At 38.4% G+C, this 10,571-nt stretch overlaps 1 protein-coding gene across 1 annotated transcript in view; it reads right to left on the reverse strand.

Moving 5' to 3' along the window:
* LOC134529017 (facilitated trehalose transporter Tret1-2 homolog) overlaps positions 1-6,414 on the reverse strand; it is an 82,070-nt gene extending 75,656 nt beyond the window's left edge. Inside the window, exon 1 of the mRNA XM_063362689.1 lies at positions 6,383-6,414. The gene's annotated coding sequence lies outside the window, so the exon portion shown is untranslated. The remainder of the gene's footprint in view (positions 1-6,382) is intronic.
* Between the last annotated feature and the right edge of the window lie 4,157 nt (positions 6,415-10,571).

Genomic DNA, 10,571 nt, shown 5'->3' on the forward strand with positions numbered 1-10,571 from the left:
AAACAATATTTTTTATTACAAATAATTGATTTTCAATTTTATATCCTTGCAGGTAAAAAAGTCATTATTGAATGTAGCCAGCTTCCAACAGTTCTTTGAGTATGGAGGCTACTTCGTTGATGTGCGAGTAGTTCCCTGCTCTAAGCGAAGGCAGCAGTATAGTCTCAGACATTTGACCAATATGTTAGGATCTTCCCATTATGTATAATCAATCTCTTATGCTGCCGTCATCTTTGTGAAATGTTTATTGTTTGTATTTTAAAACCTCTGAAATCTTCTCTTTTAACACCAGCCTCAAAGTCACTGTGGTCATCGTTCCAGTGATCATCACAAGCTTGATCAGAATAATTAATTTTAACGCGACGTTTCTAACATTTTTCTCTCAGCGCTTCTTCACAGTCTTCGATCTTGTCAGATTAAGGTAGTACTACATTGTTTACAATTTCACGAAGGCGACTTGAATTTGCTGTAAATAATTTTTTTCATGTTCAATGAAGATGATACTTTCAGTTTTATATAAATAGCCAGATCTGAGATAGTGTTGTTAGAATAAGCATTTTCACAGTCTTCTAGATCGTAATAGTTGGTCAATGTTTTGTCCTCATTCCTCTTCCTTGATGTTGTTGACGCATCCGTGGTATCAGTAGTCAGCTTAGTTGTACAGATCTTGCAATGTTTATTCAAGAATTATTTTCGACCGAAGGATTTCTGACACTGACTTCAACTAAATGGTTTGTGGCAAGGACCTAAAATACGCTCAGTCTTCTCATGATGTTTAGAATTTTTTCTCAGGGTAAACTCCTTGTTGCAGTAACCACAGAGGTGGCCTTTCGATATCCCTGCAGGCAGCGACCCGGAGTCCATATTAGCTTCTGTGACTGTGGTCAGATGCATACTGACATTGCATTTCTAAATCAAATACTTAAATACGAATTTCAGTAATCCATCAGCGAGAGATAATTTTTCATTTTTAAAGATTCATAGCAAGTAGTTCTGCGTTTCACCAACATATGTCGTCACATGTTGTGTTGAGGTAAATATTATATATTTTTGTGTGGGAGGCGGGATGCTCGCTCAAGATGGCAAGAGAAGGAGGGCTTCGCTAGACCTCGAGGCTAAGGAGAATAGCTTTAGGCAGTGTTGCTCGGGTTTAGTTAGTATATAAATAGTCTGAGTATTTTTTTTCTGAATTCCGCCAGATAAAAATTTTTGTAAGTGCTAAATTGGTAACAAATACACCAATTGAACGAAAATTTGGATACAATTGCATATCCGTTTACGAAAAAAATGCATGCAGTGATTGTTTTCTCAGAAATAAAGAGAAGCATACGGAAAAAAACAAACAGAATATTGAAGGAATAATCAGGAGCACAAGGAGAAAACCAACGTACATTTTGCAAAATCCATCTCGATTAAAGTTTCTGCTCTTCACGATGATTAAATCTTAAAAAATTACCAAAAAACAAATATGGCGTTTGCTAGAATCCATTCATCGCTGAACCAAGGAGAAGTTCACGAACTGACAGGACAATGCTGCTCGTGGGTGTTACAATAAACACAGCAAGTAGCAAAGTTCATCGTAACCTAAATCTCAACATCCTTCTGAAGGAACTGAAACAGGACGTGGGAACCAACCGGTTACAAATACGATAATGCTATTTTTGGTCTGTAAGGATCAAAGAGAAAGTGACTGGGCAAACAGGTTGGCAATGCTTGCGCACAAGTCGGCATGAGTCCAAGGACCTCGCCTGGTGTTTGCAGAGTCTGGCCTACATTCAACGGCAGTCACGCAGTATGCAAACACAAGTTTAGTAAAATATTCTAAGGAAAAACACATAAACGACCTCACCAGCTTCAAAACTGGGACGACCATTTCTACATTTTACAAACGCTGGGATCGTGAAAAAAAGAGAAACAGAGATAAAAACAAAATATTTTTCATCACTCGAAAATCTTAAATTTCAGATGTGTGTAACATGACATTAGTTAAAAATTTCATTAGTAAACAATTACAGATCATTAATGACAAATAAACCACTGTTGCTTTTTATGTGAGGGCGCTGTTTTTACAATGCCTGATTTACATTACATTCGTTAAAACCCCAAAATTTAATTATAATTGTAACCATAAACACAAAATTATGTCAGATTGATTTATTTCAGAAAATGTCATGCTAAAATAATCCTAAGGAAAAAGATTTATACTGTTGACAAAAGTAGGCCTACTCCTTCAAAAGAAAAAAAAATGCTATTTACTCGAACAATATCGCTGAAGAAACTACATATGTAAGAGTACGCGGTTTAAGTGCGGCAACGTGACAACTTCTATGAGGTAAACAATAAACAGGTTAATAAATCTTGTATTTGTCTGAATATAGAGAGACAATGAACGCTATAAAAGGAACGATGTATAAGGCATGTAAATACAGCCTGATTACGACCAAACCTTTTCTTATAAATAAATTTAGTCACATTGCAATAATATAAAATACACTTTCATTACGTATTGTTTTCAAAGATATTTTTAAAAGCATTAAAATATTTTGAATAAACAATCAATAAATGAAATAGTTAAGTATCTCGTGCTAATATTTAAAACATGCTCTTGAAGTAGCATATAACTGAACAAGTAATAAAAAAATATTACTTATATATATGTATTAAATGAAATGCTATGACCCAGCTATTTCCATTTTATAAAGCTAACTTAATTTAGTACAATTACAAAAATATTTTTACTAGTTAACTTTAATACACACATATATTTAACAGTAAATAGTGATTAGGTAATAATATTTTACTTTTTCAATTATTTGCAAATTTCCAAATACGAACTCTAAATTAGGCCTATTGTTTACATATTCTAGCAAATGCGAATTTTTCATAAAAATTCAGTTCAGAATTCAGTTTATTTCCTGTTAACTTAGAGACGGCATATATTACGCTGAATGTTTTTAAAATAAAACTGGTGCAAATGAAAGTCATAAAGATAAGAAGAAGTTTTTGGTGGGAGGGGAACAGTAATAATATTGAGGGGCCCGCCCAATCTGCGGTGTATTTGTGTTAGTGCATCAGGACGATAAGCGCAACGCAGTCTTCTCGTCGTGCATAGAACAACAATTATATTTGAGTGGTAACATTTTATGGTGGATAAATGAACATAAATGTGATATGCAAGGCCCTTAAGTGCTTTCAATAATCTGTACCTTTGTGTCATGCTTAAAAATTACTCTGAAAAACGCCTCCTAGCCATTTTAAATCTGTTATAATAATACAATGTAAAAATTTAATCCGGAGACAAAACTACTTTTTGGCCCTCAGCAAGATTTTAAATGCCTTACGTAAACAGACCCCACTCTGATACCTCGAGCAGTTTTAAAATCGCGTGGTTTGACCCGAAGCTCTGACACCGCGTGTGTGCCCGGGTAGGCGGGGTTCCTAAGGACCTTAGATTCTGTGGCGCAGAGCATCTTCGTTCCTCTGGCAATGTGCATTCTTACTTCGAACATAAGTTATTAAAAGTAAGTAGTATAATTTAATATGTTCGGGAAAATGATTAAGGATGAGGTTCTCAGGTGATGACAGCCATCTTGGATTGCGACTATCTTGGATGACTAGGGGCAGGCACTTTTCGCGAAAAAATGTGAACGCCTATTAGACTGCAAAAAGGCATACCCGCAATAGAAGTTTCTTCCTTGTGATTGGCGGCCGTCTGCGAGAGAATACGTTGCCATATTTTACCGAGCCACTCAAAACGCGTTTACTTCCACACTGAATAGCTGTGATTGGTGGTGTAGCAATCGACATGCACCTGAAAGAAACTCACCCAATCACGAAACACGGACGATGCTACAGTGTTTCAAATTCCAGCTACTCTCGGAATCTTTTCGCGAAATGTGCGTGGCCCTATGGATGACCTATGACTAGGGGCATGCAGATTTCGCGAAAAGATTTCGAGGCTAGATGAAAGCTAAAACACTGTAGCATCGTCTGTGTTTCGTGATTGGGAGAGTTTCTCCCAGGTACATATCGATTGTAACAACACCAATCATAGTGATTCAGTGCGGAAGTAAACGCGTCCTGAGTGGCTCGGTGAAACAAGGCGACGATTTCTCTCGCAGACGGCCGCCAATCACAAGGAAGAAACCACAGGTGCGGGTATACCGTGTTGCAGTATAATAAGTGTTCAGATATTTTCGCGAAAAATGCCTGCCCCTGGTAATTAACTTACGTCTGATACAAAAAAAAACTTTTGAAGCAACTATTCATTTTCTTAACTTCATTTTCAAACCTATTCACTGTAAAAAATTGTTAACGGATTTAAATAATGTATAACCACCACAATTAAAATTGCTAGAACCACCACGTGAAATACCTAAAACCCAAGTTGCCTATTTACAGTAAAGGTTAAGGTAATGAACTGTTTCCTGATACATACAGGACAGTGAGTCTCATCATGCTCACATCACGTCATGATGGGGTTTCTATATCTAGCGAGCGACTGGAACACATCTTGGGTTCTTACGGCCAGCAGGTTAGACTTTACACTCCTGTGTTTTCTCTGGGAGACATCGTTCGTTCACTGGCTGATCAACTTATGAAAAAATATGTTATAATTTGCTTTGCTTGTACAGGTTAATGGAATAACGAATTTAAATTATAAATTCACTAACAAAGATTTTCAACTTACGTTATAATAAATAATTTGGTTACAAAACAATGACCTTAAAGTCATTATTATAATATTCTGTGAAAAAACTTCTAACCAATTGGAATTTAAAAGAGAAGAGAAAATTAACTTTTTTTTAAGAATAAGTATTTTTACCTCACATAACAAAAAAAATTTAAATAAAGAAAAGTTATCATTGTTTTATTTCTGATAGTTGAATTTTTTACATAAAATAAATCGCTGCTTGATGTAGAAATTCCGCTAACACTACAGTTTTCAATTAAGACAAGTGTTTTTATTGGCACTTAAGTGTTTTCAGAGAATTATATACAATTTTTGAGAATTCTACACGCGCGAATGTTTTACTTTCTCTAAGCACCAGTACACATTTCTTTGCAGGAGTTGCAAAAACATAAAATCGCACGCGAACCAAACACAAGATACGCTTTTTTTTTTTAACAATATCACAGACTTCTAGTCCTTCAGAGCGCGTCAAATAACCCGCGATCCAATCCCAGAGCAGTCTAGCCTGCTGCCAAACAATAACGCGAATTTCCCAGGATATCATAATTGAGAAAACTCTACTCGACTGGGTAGTCGTTCGACTGTGGAAACTATAGTACACGCTCATAATTATAAAGTACCCGGCATTTCACGGATTCATTTGGTGTCAATCTAAAAATAAAAGTCGTTTGTGTACTGTAGTACCCATGTATGCTTCCCTATTGGCCGATTTCGTATGTAGACCCTAACCTTCTTTGAAGTGGGTCGGTGTGATTCGGTCTGTGTACTGCTGGCTGGTAGCTGACTGATTGAGTGAAGTGGCGGTACAATATTGTGAACACTTATCTAGAGACCGGAAATATTTGCAGTTTGATTTCGCGATATGCTAACATCTAAATACTTGAGTCTTTATTCTGCTTCTGGAAATTGCATATATTTAGGGGCAGGTGTTTTTCGCGAATAAATTTGATCGCTCGTTAGACTGCAAAAGGTTATGTTCGCGTTGGCGATTGTTTCCTTGCGATTGGCTGCCGTCTGCGAGAGAAGCCATCGCCCTGTTTGGCCGGGCCAGTCAGGACGTGTTGGCTTCCGTAATGAACGAATGTGATTGGTGGACCGACAGTAAACATGCAACGGAAATAAACACAACCAATCACGGAACACAGACGATGCTACAGTGTTTTAACACAAAGCTGGTCTAGAAATCTTTTCGCGAAAACTACATGGCCCTACCAATGAGACATCTTTAGAGCCACGGAATTTTCGCGCATTCATTTAGTCGCAAGCTAGAATGCAAACCTCCACATTTTCGCATTGTGTTCATGATTGGACCGCAGTTATCTGGACACGCCCCTCTACAACCGTGAGCCAATGGTGTCCAGCTAGGAGAGAAGTAAGCGAATCAGGTAGTGCCAAATAACAAGGATAAAAATGTTCTCGCTAAGAAATCAACCAATGGGAAAGTAAACATGGGTCGAGCACACCTATAACTTTGAATTCTATCCTGAGGCCAGAGGAATCCGCGAAATTTCCGGGACTGTAGACATCTTCAACCAAAGAAGTATCGAATAACAAGCCATCCAGTCGCGTGAGCAGCCAATGAGTGGGCAGCTTCTCCCGAGTGTGGAGTCCGTCCTGGGGACCACAGCCCCTACCGCGGTGAGGATGATTGCAGTCTAACTAGTGACGAAGCACGACGGAAGCACGTACCCGTGGAGGAAGGCTGCCGAGGTAGGATCCGAGCAGTCTGGCAGGCGCGCGCCGAGTGGTCAGCTCGCAACCTGCAGGCCGGGTTGACGTCACGAGTCCTGGCGCCCCCCCCCCCCCCCCCCACCGGCCAATCACGTGGTGCGGCGCCAGGACTGGCGCGCGGGTCAGCGCGGGTCCCACACGACACACGCATAGGGCTCCTTCCTTACAGACGTCGTATCAATTGGGGTCATATTCCCAATATTCACGCAGAGATTAGCATTAGCCGTCAGTAGAGACCTGTCAAATTCGCGGATTCATTTCGCGATAGGATAGAGTCCAAATACTTTTGACATTATTTTGCTTCAGTGATTGGGCCACAGTTTATCTGAAGGACTCTGGGCTAATGAAAAATCTTTAACAGAAGAATTAGCGAATCACGATCATTCCAGTCAACAGGTGTTAAGAGTCGGTAACCAATCAGCAGATGTAATTTGCACGAGTGCGTAGAGGATCATGGAGTCTATCCTTTAGGGATTTGAAATCGCGAATTTTACAGGTCTCTAACCATGAGGCGTGAAGCCGTTTTCCCTTTTTTTTTTCTCCTGATTTTCACATACTAACATGGCAGACGTTTGTTTATATTTGTATCAGCTGTTCTAGCCTGATTTTATTAACGACAGTCGTAGTGTACACATGTATGTGCGGCGCCAGACTTCAAGGCTTGGTGCCGGTGGTGCTGACCGTCATCTTTGATTGTACGTTATGGCGGCCATCTTGGACTCAAGACGACTCAAAAATAACTCAAAATTTCTAAAAATTTTCCATTTCCGAGATAAAAATTCCCGTTTTGAAGAAAAATTTTCCATTTTATTTTTCGAAAATTCAAAACATTAGGAATTCGAAAAACCTGAAAAGACTTTTGCCTTATAAAGATCACAAATTCGTAAAAAAAAAAAAAAAAAAAAAAAAAAAGAAAAAAAAAAAAAAAAAAACTGCTTAAGACTCATAAAAGCAAGCCGCCTCGATCAGTACCTTGACCTTGTCCTTAAAATTCAAATTCTTTAATTTTTAAACAAAAAATTGCGAAAAAATTACTGTATATATATATATAAATTACCTACTTCAAATGTTTAGTTACTAATAGATTTCGGTCCTTGGTTCGATTCCCTGCAGGAATAAAACAATTAATTATTAATAAAATATTAAAGATTCTAATTAAATTAAAAAAATAATAACTATTTCTTACATCACGCCCACCATCTTCAATTTTGACCTAACTGCTGCAATCATCGTTATGCCCACAATCTTGAAAATCTGTAATTATTATGCTAGAAAATCTAGAAAATTTTAAAAATTATAAAAAAATATGTAAAACACTCCGCCATCTTGTATTATCACGTCACGGCCTCATAGATCGATTCCTGTCTTGGTTCGATGGTGGATTAATGCAAAATAAAATTAGTTCAGTTTAAAGCATACTAATTTAATTAAAATTATCATAAATATTACAGGTTCGAGAAATAAAGCAACACAAATTGAAATAAAAAAATTATTACATAAATTCTACAAATACAAACAAGTAAATTACCATTGTCTCTCGATTTCTACAGTCTTCTTAGAAGGCGAAGAGAGTCTTTTGCATGCCTTTAAATGTGTTTTCGAGTCAGTTATATATGATTAAACCGGCATGTCTATTCAGTAGACAGGCGTGTGTCGCCGCCCAGGTGCAATCAGTTTGTGGCCAACATGTCCAGTTGTCAGCTGGACACGTCCAGTCAGCAACAAGGCACGACCAGTTGGGGGCCAGGCATGTATTCGGCGGTCAGGCACGTCCAGTAGGTGGCAATACGTGCCCAGACAGTAGCCAGTAGCCAGTAGCCAGTAGCCAGTAGCCAGTAGCCAGTAGCGTTCAGGAACGTGCGACCATTAGGTGTGCAAGCAATATCTCGTTGGTAGCCAGGCGCATCCGGTAGGTGGTCAATCACATCCAATCAGTAGTTAAGAGGTATTTTTTTGTCGATACATGACGAAAATTTTATACAGTTCATGTACAAAAATATATGCATAGGTCAAGCGTTTCATTCACCGATATGCGACCATCATTTTAAACAGGTTATGTTCAATGTCATTACAATATATCAGTCGTCTCCGAACCATGAGGCCAATCATGTCCTGAGAACAGACTTATCTATGCTCATTCATCGACAAAAAGGAAGCAGTTACTAAACAGAAAGCACATTAGTAAAACAGAAAGAACATTTAAAAAGCAAGCACATTAAAAAAGGAAGCACATATGGACGAACATTCGATGTGGTGTGATACGATCTCGTCACAGGAATACGATCTCGCCAATATACGGTAGGCGCCAACTGCACCAATGCTCCAAAACCTCCAAATCTCTAATTGCTCCAACAGCTCCAGGTGCTACATTGCTCCAAAAGATCCAACTGCTCCAATTGCTCCAAAGTTTCAATTGCTCCAAATGCTCCTAAGCACAATTTGCTCCAAGAGCTCCAATGCTCCAATTGTTTCAATTGGCCAACACCTCCTAATACTCCAAATATCCAAATGCTCCGATTGCTGCAACAGTTCCAACTGCTCCAATTGCTCCAACTGCTCCAATTGGCCCAAGTGATCCAAATGCTCCATCTACATTTGGCTCCAACTTATTTAATTTGCATTTCTTGATAGAACATGACCAGTAGCATATTCGAAAAAGAAGCGCATTTGAAAGCACATTCGGAAGCACAGTAAAAAAAGATAAAACATTTAACCAAAAGGACGTACATTTGGACGAAAATTCAACTTGGTAAAATACTATCTCATCAGAATGACTCTGTCCCATCCTACGGATATGATACTACAGTCTTGTCTACACACATTTAACGAAAAAGAAGCACATTTTCACGAACATTCAACTCAGTAGGATGCGTTCGTCAATTCTACGATAGGATATAATGCCTCCAGCAATCATTGGCTCTAACGATCATTGGCTCCAACAGTCTTTGGCTCCAACATGGCTCCAGCAGTGCCATCTTGTTAAACAGTATTGTAGTTAGGTTTTAAAAAGGAGAATAATTTTTACAGGTTTTTCTTATAATGAATAATTTTCATATATTTATCACGCTCGGCATTATTTGTAAGCATTCTACGTTAAATCTCGTGCCCGAGTTTCGTATTATACGCTAATTTTCAACTTGAGAACACACGAATTTGCTCGTTACCGAGGTTACATGTTTACACATCACTGGCGAGTTACTTAAAGACTCGTTCATATATATATATATATATATATATATATATATTAACCGTGGTGTTTCATAAAATGTACATTAAATAAAAAGGGAAGGGCCCAAAAAAATATTTCCTCCCCCCTCCTTCGCGGCCATAAGTTTCTATTGATGGCCCTTGTTTAGCATCACAGTTGCGCGTAACAAGCTTACGAGAGATGTTCACAAATGTATCCTTGTACTTTCACACCCTGGCATCGCACACATTCAGCGCGCTGTCGCTCTACGTGTCACGTAGAGTCACGCAGAGTAACACAGTTGCCTGGTTACTGTAGCGAACAAGGTCCTCCATGCATCCGCTCACGAAATAAGCTGTTACAATTGGTCAGATTACTCCGACAAGTGCATTATGTAAAGAACAGCCCAGCTGATGGCGGTAGCTCAGCCTGTATACATGCATGTGTAGTATAGTGAGGAGATCAGTGTCAGCACACACATCAAGTGTCCGGTTTTATCTACGCGCAGGTCAGCCAAACTGGAGTTACAACTTTTCTCAAAATGTCGTTAGGCAGCGGCTCCATAAGTTGGCAAGCGTGCAGTTTAGCTTCTTGATACGCGTATCTCGAGCATGTTTAACAGATATTCCTTACGTAAATTTAAATTTAGTGTAACTGGTCTTCCTTTAAATTTTAGTTTGGGCACATATTTCAACGTTTACAAGACGCGAAATGTCTTTAATGTGGTTTAACATGATCATATCAGACCTGTGTTATTTCAATTTAAAAAAAAAAGGTATGAGTGGAGTCCATGCGCGAGATAAGTGAAACTTCTTGCTTTTTATTTAGATAGAGTTAGATAGTTATTATAGACAGAGATAAATTACTAATATATTTTAATACAACAAGATATAGTAATTGAGAATAGTAAGGACGCGTGTATGATCTAAAATAAAATAACTCTTTTCCACACGAATAAAT

Source organism: Bacillus rossius, chromosome 2, assembly GCF_032445375.1.
Source record: "Bacillus rossius redtenbacheri isolate Brsri chromosome 2, Brsri_v3, whole genome shotgun sequence".
NCBI classification, from domain to species: domain Eukaryota; kingdom Metazoa; phylum Arthropoda; class Insecta; order Phasmatodea; family Bacillidae; genus Bacillus; species Bacillus rossius.